The 11,254-nt window shown below is 45.3% G+C and overlaps 1 long non-coding RNA gene across 1 annotated transcript; it reads right to left on the bottom strand.

Annotated features, from left to right (window-relative positions):
- Positions 1–625: 625 nt before the first annotated feature.
- On the bottom strand, positions 626–5,498 carry LOC148314772 (uncharacterized). Its single transcript, XR_015841526.1, has 3 exons — positions 5,395–5,498; positions 5,219–5,319; positions 626–701 (listed from the first exon to the last, which is right to left on the bottom strand). It is a non-coding gene; the product is annotated as an uncharacterized LOC148314772 (long non-coding RNA).
- Positions 5,499–11,254: the final 5,756 nt, after the last annotated feature.

The raw sequence follows: 11,254 nt of genomic DNA, 5'->3' as shown, positions 1-11,254 counted from the left end.
CTGAGTCATGTTGCCGGAGCTTTTGTTGCCACAAAGTACAATCGGACTTTTCAGCACCGTAATAGCCACGCCTTTTGCCAAAACGTCACAAAATTCGGCAGAGAGTAAGATCATTGTCTTGAGTCTTTTCTGACAAATTTTCAGTCGGATTCGTCAAAAGGGCACCGTGCAGTATGTGAAAATTAAAATAAAAACACATTTTTGATTCCACTTGGCGGCGCTGTGTGTATAACAAAATAATAACATTAAGATGTCTTCAGGTCGGGACGTTTTATTTACAGGTGAAGGTTTGGATTTTTAGGAGCATGTGCAGGGGAGTTATTAAGCATTCATTTATTTGTATTAGGTTCATTTTGTCTTCTTATTATTGATATTTGACAGATTCATTAAAAGCAGACAATTATGTTTTAGGTTAATTTTTTACCTGACATGTTTCGGCGAGTCTTTCGCCTTCTTCAGAGTGTCGCATGATGGTGTCTTGAGACCCGTCTTTATCAGCTGATGTTCCATGAGGGTGTGACTTACCTGTCAAAAAAATGAAAAATCAGAGCAGTAAAAGAACAAGCACAACATGAATATTACAAATCAGCAATCACTGACCACTGCAAAAGGGAAAACCACATCATGGACCGGGAGAAGGGCAGGGTCATCCGCAACGAAGAGAACAAACAACAGCGCTGGATCAGAGAGGCCATTGAGATCTGCAAGCGAGGCATAAAAACCATGAACAGAGACAAGGGAGCCTTCATCCTCTCTACCACCTGGAGCAGCATCTTGGCGGAGTGAACGGACAGCGGGGGGCGTGACTTGCCTTCATTCTTGTGACAGGTAAGTCACGCCCTCATGGAACATCAGCTGATAAAGACGGGTCACAAGACACCATCATGTGACACTCTGAAGAAGGCGAAAGACTTTCATATTGTGACATCCTCAAGGCCTAAACACTCATCCGAACAAACATAAGGTAGATTTTGTTAACCTGCCCGGAGAAAAACATCAACGAAAATAATTTGTATTTGTTTTAACCAGTTGGTGGCGCTACCACTGCGATCAAAAATAAGTTGGCAGCCGTCTTCAGGGCCTGAATATCCTCAAATGTGAAAAATTTCGAGAAGATGGATCATCTGAATCATTTTGCAGGAACTTTTGTTGCCACGGAGATTAATCAGACTCTGCGGCACCGTAATAGCCACGCCCTTCGAAGGAAAGTCACAAAAATAGGGATAGAGTAAGATCAATGTCTTGAGTCTTTTCTAGCCAATTTTCAATCGGATTCGTTAAAAGGGCACCGTGCAGTACGTCAAAATGTATAAAATTATATTGATTGGCGCAAGGTGTATAACTGAATATAAACATATCGATGTCTTCAGGTACCGACTCTTTATGTACATGTGAAGTTTTGGATTTTTAGCAGCATGTGCAGGAGAGTTATTAAGCATTTTGTCCATTGCGGCGAAGGAAATCTTAAGTGAAAACTTCGAAGCCCCGCCCCCGTTCATATAGTATTTCGGAAACAAAAGATTTTAGCCCCAGTGTTTGTCCCAGGTCTTAAGATGCTACAGACAGAATTTTAAGGCAATCAGATGAAGCCTTTAGGATCAGGGTGCAAAAGAATGACCCCTGTAAACATGCAAAAAAGGGCAAAAGTCGGACTTTCAAAAATTCATAACTCACTTCCTGTTCATATTAGACGTTAAAATATCAAATTTTTCGCCATGCCCGATGAGACTGCCAAGTTTGGTGAATTTTTGTGCATGTTTCGGGGGTCAAAAATGCGATCGAACAATCGGAAAAATAATAATAATAATAATTTCTACAAAAACAATAGGGACTTCGCAGCCGTCGCAGCTCGGGCCCTAATAACAATAGGGACCTCGCAGCGGTCACTGCTCGGGCCCTAATAATATTAATAATAATAATTTCCACAAAAACAATGGGGACCTCGTAGCGGTCGCTGCTCGGGCCCTAATAATAATTTCTACATAAACAATAGGGACCTCGCCGCGGTCGCTGCTCGGGCCCCAATAATAATTTCTACACAAAGTCCATTGTGGTGACCCGCCCCCTTTTAAGTAAATTCAAAATGGCCGACTTCCTGTAAAACCTAGCTCATTGCTCCAAGAGACTTTTTTGTAGGTCTTGGTCTTATACATACAGTGAACCCTCGCTACTTCGCGGTTCACCTTTCGCGGGTTCAGTGCTTCGCGGGTATAAAAAATATTCGGGGGCATTGTAGTTTCGCCGAGCGGCACGACGGGGCGCTGGAGCGGTTAGACGGCCGGCGTGCGCCGAAGAAGAGCGTGGGCGAAGAGGAGAGTGGACGAAGAAGAGCACGTTCCCCCGGACACGATCGGTGGCGACGTTTCGCGCGGTTCGGACCGTACCAGAGCTCCGGCCGGCGTGCGTGGCAGTTAAGCCGTAGAGGAGCACCTTCCCCGGGCACGGGCGGTGCCAAGCGGCCCCTAAGTTTAATGGAATGGAAGCTCCGGAGGAGGAGGGCATGCTCGCGTCACAGTAAGCCGAAGAGGAGCACCTTCCCCGGGCACGGGCGGTTCCAAGCGGCCCCTAAGTTTAACCGAATGGAAGCTCCGGAGGAGGAGGGCATGCTCGCGACACAGTAAGCCGAAGAGGAGCACCTTCCCCGGGCACGGCGGTGCCAAGCGGCCCCTAAGTTTAACCGAATGGAAGCTCCGGGGGAGGAGGGTGGGCGTGTGTCACAGTTAAGCCGAATTGGAGCACCTCTTCCGCCCGGGCACGAGCGGAGCGCGAAGCTGTCAGTTATGAATGAATAAATGAATAAATAAATAAAGAATGGCACCTTTCATTGCACAGGGCACACCGGACGGCGTACCAGCAGGTAAAAGTCGGAGTAATTAAATAAATACAAAAAGAATGGCTGGGGAATAAAAAAATAATACGTTTTAATAATAATTTGTTTTTTTTGTTATAACATGAATTTCACTCTCTCTCTCCCCGTATATATATATATATATATATATATATATTGTATTTTTTTTTAAAGCATTTTTGAAGGTGCGCCGCTACTTCGCGGATTTTCAGTTTTCGCGGGTGGTCTCGGTCCCCATTAACCGCGATAACCGAGGGTTCACTGTACTCCATAAAATTTACAAAAAGCGAGGTGAAACACTCAACCAGGGCTGCTCTGCATGTTGTGCTGGGCCACCTGGAACAACAGCGGAGCTATGCAAGGATGCTCTTTGTGGACTACAGCTCGGCATTCAACACAATCATCCCAGACATCCTCGTCGCCAAACTGGACACTCTCGGCCTCCCTGCCCTCACACACATCTGGATTAAGGACTTTCTGACCAACAGACCCCAGACTGTGTTGCTCGGCCCCTACACGTCCTCCACCCTCATGGTGAGCACCGGTTCCCCCCAAGGATGCGTGCTGAGCCCTCTCCTGTACGCCCTCTACACCTACGACTGCAGCCCGGCCCACGGCAACAACACCATCGTCAAGTTTGCTGACGACACGACAGTGGTCGGTCTGATCTCGGAAGGTGACGAGACAGCCTACAGAGAGGAGGTAGGGAGACTGACAACTTGGTGCAAGGACAACAGACTGCACCTTAACTCTGCTAAAACAAAGGAGATTGTCGTCGACTTCAGGAGGAACAAGACGCTGCCGCACCCCTCTGCATCGAAGGCGTGTGTGTGGAGAGGGTCCACACGTTCAAGTTCCTGGGAGTACAGATCTCCGATGACCTTTCTTGGAGTCACAACACCACAGCAGTGGTAAAGAAGGTCCGCCAACGTCTGCACTTCCTGAGAGTCCTCAGGAAATTCAACCTGGACAGGAAGCTGCTGCTGGCCTTCTACCACTCGTCCATCGAGAGCCTGCTGACGTACTGTGTCTCCACCTGGTACAGCGGCTGCACTGAGGCGGACAGAGTGAGGCTCCAGAGGACAGTCAAAACAGCGCAAAGGATTATTGGCTGCCCTCTCCCCTCGCTGTCGGACATCTACACCGCCCGGTGCCTCAGAGGGGCTCTCAACATCGTCAAAGACAATACCCACCCAAACTCACACCTGTTCGACCGGTTGCCCTCTGGCAGGCGCTACAGATGCATCAAATCAAGGACCAATAGACTGAGAAACAGTTTCTTTCCGAGAGCCATCTCCATACTGAACTCTCACACACACACGAGACCACCCTAACCTTGCAAAACAGCATTGTGATGTGTTTCTATATGCCCTATTCAGTACTGAATTCCATTGCACTGTCTTATTTATTTATCTAATTTATATATTGTCTGTATTATTGTTGTATTGCACTGGAGAGGGGAGCCCTCTAATCTCGTTGCACACTTGAGTACAATGACAATAAAGGGATTTCTATTTCTATTCTATTCTTTTTTTAACTTTTCTCGAGGGCCAAGGCGAGCCATTTCAAAAAAGCTGCACAACTAACGTATAAAATATTGATAAATTTGCTCTGCCTGATGTGTGTGTAAAGTTTCACGAGTTGTCGTTCATATTTAGAACCTCATAATCAGCGTTGTTTTATTGCCGAACAGTGCAATGCCACTCCCACAACTTTTCACGAAAAAGGATGAATTTCGTATTGTGACATCCTCATGGCCGAAACAGTCATCCGAGCATATATGAGGGCGACCTTGTTGAGTTGCACGGAGAAAAACATCCAAGAAAATAACTTGTATTAGCTTTTACCAGTTGGTGGCGCTACTACTACGATGAAAAATAAGTTGGTAGATGTCTTCAGGGCTGAAGTATCCTCAAATGTGTACAACTTCGAGAAGATAGGATCATCTGAGTCATGTTGCCGGAGCTTTTGTTGCCACAAAGTACAATCGGACTTTTCAGCACCGTAATAGCCACGCCTTTTGCCAAAACGTCACAAAATTCGGCAGAGAGTAAGATCATTGTCTTGAGTCTTTTCTGACTAATTTTCAGTCGGATTCGTCAAAAGGGCACCGTGCAGTACGTGAAAATTAAAATAAAAACACATTTTTGATTCCACTTGGCGGCGCTGTGTGTATAACAAAATAATAACATTAAGATGTCTTCAGGTCGGGACGTTTTATTTACAGGTGAAGGTTTGGATTTTTAGGAGCATGTGCAGGGGCGTTATTAAGCATTCATTTATTTGTATTAGGTTCATTTTGTCTTCTTATTATTGATATTTGACTGATTCATTAAAAGCAGACAATTATGTTTTAGGTTAATTTTTTACCTGACATGTTTCGGCGAGTCTTTCGCCTTCTTCAGAGTGTCGCATGATGGTGTCTTGAGACCCGTCTTTATCAGCTGATGTTCCATGTGGGTGTGACTTACCTGTCAAAAAAATGAAAAATCAGAGCAGTAAAAGAACAAGCACAACATGAACATTACAAATCAGCAATCACTGACCACTGCAAAAGGGAAAACCACATCATGGACCGGGAGAAGGGCAAGGTCATCCGCACCGAAGAGAACAAACAACAGCGCTGGATCAGAGAGGCCATTGAGATCTGCAAGCGAGGCATAAAAACCATGAACAGAGACAATCCTCTCTACCACCTGGAGCAGCATCTTGGCGGAGTGAACGGACAGCGGGGGGCGTGACTTGCCTTCATTCTTGTGACAGGTAAGTCACGCCCTCATGGAACATCAGCTGATAAAGACGGGTCACAAGACACCATCATGTGACACTCTGAAGAAGGCGAAAGACTTTCGTATTGTGACATCCTCAAGGCCTAAACACTCATCCGAGCAAATATAAGGTAGATTTTGTTAACCTGCCCGGAGAAAAAAATCAACGAAAATAATTTGTATTTGTTTTAACCAGTTGGTGGCGCTACCACTGCGATCAAAAATAAGTTGGCAGCCGTCTTCAGGGCCTGAATATCCTCAAATGTGAAAAATTTCGAGAAGATGGATCATCTGAATCATTTTGCAGGAACTTTTGTTGCCACGGAGAATAATCAGACTCTGCGGCACCGTAATAGCCACGCCCTTCGAAGGAAAGTCACAAAAATAGGGATAGAGTAAGATCAATGTCTTGAGTCTTTTCTAGCCAATTTTCAATCGGATTCGTTAAAAGGGCACCGTGCAGTACGTCAAAATGTAAAAAATTATATTGATTGGCGCAAGGTGTATAACAGAGTATAAACATATAGATGTCTTCAGGTACCGACTCTTTATGTACATGTGAAGTTTTGGATTTTTAGCAGCATGTGCAGGAGAGTTATTAAGCATTTTGTCCATTGCGGCGAAGGAAATCTTAAGTGAAAACTTTGAAGCCCCGCCCCCGTCATATAGTATTTCGGAAACAAAAGATTTTAGCCCCAATTTTAGCCCCAGTGTTTGTCCCAGGTCTTAAGATGCTACAGACAGAATTTTAAGGCAATCAGATGAAGCCTTTAGGATCAGGGTGCAAAAGAATGACCCCTGTAAACATGCAAAAAAGGGCAAAAGTCGGACTTTCAAAAATTCATAACTCACTTCCTGTTCATATTAGACGTTTAAAATATCAAATTTCTCCCCATGCCCGATGAGACTGCCAAGTTTGGTGAGTTTTTGTGCATGTTTCGGGGGTCAAAAATGCAATCGAACAATCGGAAAAATAATAATAATAATAATTTCTACAAAAACAACAGGGACTTCGCAGCGGTCGCTGCTCAGGCCCTAATAATAATAATAATAATAATAATAAAAGTAATAATATTTTCTACAAAAACAATAGGGACCTCGCAGCCGTCGCAGCTCGGGCCCTAATAACAATTTCTAGAAAAACAATAGGGACCTCGCAGCGGTCACTGCTCGGGCCCTAATAATAATAATAATAATAATTTCTACAAAAACAATACGGACCTCGCCGCGGTCGCTGCTCGGGCCCCAATTATAATTTCTACACAAAGTCCATTGTGGTGACCCGCCCCCTTTTAAGTAAATTCAAAATGGCCGACTTCCTGTAAAACCTAGCTCATTGCTCCAAGAGACTTTTTTGTAGGTCTTGGTCTTATACATACAGTGAACCCTCGCTACTTGGCGGTTCACCTTTCGCGGGTTCAGTGCTTCGCGGGTCTAAAAAATATTCGGGGGCATTGTAGTTTCGCCGAGCGGCACGACGGGGCGCTGGAGCGGTTAGACGGCCGGTGTGCGCCGAAGAAGAGCGTGGGCGAAGAGGAGAGTGGACGAAGAAGAGCACGTTCCCCCGGACACGATCGGTGGCGACGTTTCGCGCGGTTCGGACAGTACCAGAGCTCCGGCCGGCGTGCGTGGCAGTTAAGCCGTAGAGGAGAACCTTCCCCGGGCACGGGCGGTGCCAAGCGGCCCCTAAGTTTAACCGAATGGAAGCTCCGGAGGAGGAGGGCATGCTCGCGTCACAGTAAGCCGAAGAGGAGCACCTTCCCCGGGCACGGGCGATTCCAAGCGGCCCCTAAGTTTAACCGAATGGAAGCTCCGGAGGAGGAGGGCATGCTCGCGTCACAGTAAGCCGAAGAGGAGCACCTTCCCCGGGCACGGGCGGTGCCAAGCGGCCCCTAAGTTTAACCGAATGGAAGCTCCGGGGGAGGAGGGCGGGTGTGTGTCACAGTTAAGCCGAATTGGAGCACCTCTTCCGCCCGGGCACGAGCGGAGCGCGAAGCTGTCAGTTATGAATGTATAAAAGAATAAATAAATAAATGAATAAAGAATGCCACCTTTCATTTCACAGGGCACACCGGACGGCGTACCAGCAGATAAAAGTCGGAGTAATTAAATAAATACAAAAAGAATGGCTGGGGAATAAAAAAATAATACGTTTTAATAATAATTTGGTTTTTTTGTTATAACATGAATTTCACTCTCTCTCTCCCCGTATATATATATATATATATATATATATATATATATATATATATATATATATATTTATATATTTATTATATATATTGTATATTTTTTTAAGCATTTTTGAAGGTGCGCCGCTACTTCGCGGATTTTCAGTTTTCGCGGGTGGTCTCTGTCCCCATTAACCGCGATTACCGAGGGTTCACTGTACTCCATAAAATTTACAAAAAGCGAGGTGAAACACTCAACCAGGGCTGCTTTTTTTAACATTTCTCGAGGGCCATGGCGAGCCATTTCAAAAAAGCTGCACAACTAACGTATAAAATATTGATAAATTTGCTCGGCCTGATGTGTGTGTAAAGTTTCACGAGTTGTCGTTCATATTTAGAACCTCATAATCAGCGTTGTTTTATTGCCGAACAGTGCAATGCCACTCCCACAACTTTACACGAAAAAGGACGAATTTCGTATTGTGACATCCTCATGGCCGAAACAGTCATCCGAGCATATATCAGGGCGACCTTGTTGAGTTGCACGGGGAAAAACATCCAAGAAAATAACTTGTATTAGCTTTTACCAGTTGGTGGCGCTACTACTACGATGAAAAATAAGTTGGTCGATGTCTTCAGGGCTGAAGTATCCTCAAATGTGTACAACTTCGAGAAGATAGGATCATCTGAGTCATGTTGCCGGAGCTTTTGTTGCCACAGAGTACAATCTGACTTTTCAGCACCGTAATAGCCACGCCTTTTGCCAAAACGTCACAAAATTCGGCAGAGAGAAAGATCATTGTCTTGAGTCTTTTCTGACTAATTTTCAGTCGGATTTGTCAAAAGGGCACCGTGCAGGATGTGAAAATTAAAATAAAAACACATTTTTGATTCCACTTGGCGGCGCTGTGTGTAGAACAAAATAATAACATTAAGATGTCTTCAGGTCGGGACGTTTTATTTACAGGTGAAGGTTTGGATTTTCAGGAGCATGTGCAGGGGAGTTATTAAGCATTCATTTATTTGTATTAGGTTCATTTTGTCTTCTTATTATTGATATTTGACTGATTCATTAAAAGCAGACAATTATGTTTTAGGTTAATTTTTTACCTGACATGTTTCGGCGAGTCTTTCGCCTTCTTCAGAGTGTCGCATGATGGTGTCTTGAGACCCGTCTTTATCAGCTGATGTTCCATGAGGGTGTGACTTACCTGTCAAAAAAATGAAAAATCAGAGCAGTAAAAGAACAAGCACAACATGAACATTACAAATCAGCAATCACTGACCACTGCAAAAGGGAAAACCACATCATGGACCGGGAGAAGGGCAGGGTCATCCGCACCGAAGAGAACAAACAACAGCGCTGGATCAGAGAGGCCATTGAGATCTGCAAGCGAGGCATAAAAACCATGAACAGAGACAAGGGAGCCTTCATCCTCTCTACCACCTAGAGCAGCATCTTGGCGGAGTGAACGGACAGCGGGGGGTGTGACTTGCCTTCATTCTTGTGACAGGTAAGTCACGCCCTCATGGAACATCAGCTGATAAAGACGGGTCACAAGACACCATCATGTGACACTCTGAAGAAGGCGAAAGACTTTCGTATTGTGACATCCTCAAGGCCTAAACACTCATCCGAGCAAATATAAGGTAGATTTTGTGAACCTGCCCGGAGAAAAACATCAACGAAAATAATTTGTATTTGTTTTAACCAGTTGGTGGCGCTACCACTGCGATCAAAAATAAGTTGGCAGCCGTCTTCAGGGCCTGAATATCCTCAAATGTGAAAAATTTCGAGAAGATGGATCATCTGAATCATTTTGCAGGAACTTTTGTTGCCACGGAGAATAATCAGACTCTGCGGCACCGCAATAGCCACGCCCTTCGAAGGAAAGTCACAAAAATAGGGATAGAGTAAGATCAATGTCTTGAGTCTTTTCTAGCCAATTTTCAATCGGATTCGTTAAAAGGGCACCGTGCAGTACGTCAAAATGTAAAAAATGTTATTGATTGGCGCAAGGTGTATAACAGAATATAAACATATAGATGTCTTCAGGTACCGACTCTTTATGTACATGTGAAGTTTTGGATTTTTAGCAGCATGTGCAGGAGAGTTATTAAGCATTTTGTCCATTGCGGCGAAGGAAATCTTAAGTGAAAACTTTGAAGCCCCGCCCCCGTCATATAGTATTTCGGAAACAAAAGATTTTAGCCCCAGTGTTTGTCCCAGGTCTTAAGATGCTACAGACAGAATTTTAAGGCAATCAGATGAAGCCTTTAGGATCAGGGTGCAAAAGAATGACCCCTGTAAACATGCAAAAAAGGGCAAAAGTCGGACTTTCAAAAATTCATAACTCACTTCCTGTTCATATTAGACGTTAAAATATCAAATTTCTCGCCATGCCCGATGAGACTGCCAAGTTTGGTGAGTTTTTGTGCATGTTTCGGGGTCAAAAATGCGATCGTACAATCGGAAAAATAATAATAATAATAATTTCTACAAAAACAACAGGGACTTCGCAGCGGTCGCTGCTCAGGCCCTAATAATAATAATAATAATAATAATAAAAGTAATGATATTTTCTACAAAAACAATAGGGACCTCGCAGCCGTCGCAGCTCGGGCCCTAATAACAATTTCTAGAAAAACAATAGGGACCTCGCAGCGGTCACTGCTCGGGCCCTAATAATAATAATAATAATAATTTCCACAAAAACAATGGGGACCTCGTAGCGGTCGCTGCTCGGGCCCTAATAATAATTTCTACATAAACAATAGGGACCTCGCCGCGGTCGCTGCTCGGGCCCCAATAATAATTTCTACACAAAGTCCATTGTGGTGACCCGCCCCTTTTAAGTAAATTCAAAATGGCCGACTTCCTGTAAAACCTAGCTCATTGCTTCAAGAGAATTTTTTGTAGGTCTTGGTCTTATACATACAGTGAACCCTCGCTACTTCGCGGTTCACCTTTCGCGGGTTCAGTGCTTCGCGGGTATAAAAAATATTCGGGGGCATTGTAGTTTCGCCGAGTGGCACGACGGGCGCTGGAGCGGTTAGACGGCCGGCGTGCGCCGGAGAAGAGCGTGGGCGAAGAGGAGAGTGGACGAAGAAGAGCACGTTCCCCCGGACACGATCGGTGGCGACGTTTCGCGCGGTTCGGACCGTACCAAGGCTCCGGCCGGCGTGCGTGGCAGTTAAGCCGTAGAGGAGCACCGTCCCCGGGCACGGGCGGTGCCAAGCGGCCCCTAAGTTTAACCGAATGGAAGCTCCGGAGGAGGAGGGCATGCTCGCGTCACAGTAAGCCGAAGAGGAGCACCTTCCCCAGGCACGGGCGGTTCCAAGCGGCCCCTAAGTTTAACCAAATGGAAGCTCCGGAGGAGGAGGGCATGCTTGCGTCACAGTAAGCCGAAGAGGAGCACCTTTGCCGGGCACGGGCGGTTCCAAGCGGCCCCTAAGTTTAACGAATG

Source organism: Idiotropiscis lumnitzeri, unplaced genomic scaffold (genome assembly GCF_059441095.1).
Source record: "Idiotropiscis lumnitzeri isolate Australia: NSW breed Sydney's pygmy pipehorse unplaced genomic scaffold, RoL_Ilum_1.0 HiC_scaffold_220, whole genome shotgun sequence".
NCBI classification, from domain to species: Eukaryota; Metazoa; Chordata; class Actinopteri; order Syngnathiformes; family Syngnathidae; genus Idiotropiscis; species Idiotropiscis lumnitzeri.
The sequence above is the reverse complement of the archived record's forward strand: the minus strand, read 5'-3'. Positions and strand labels throughout refer to the sequence as shown.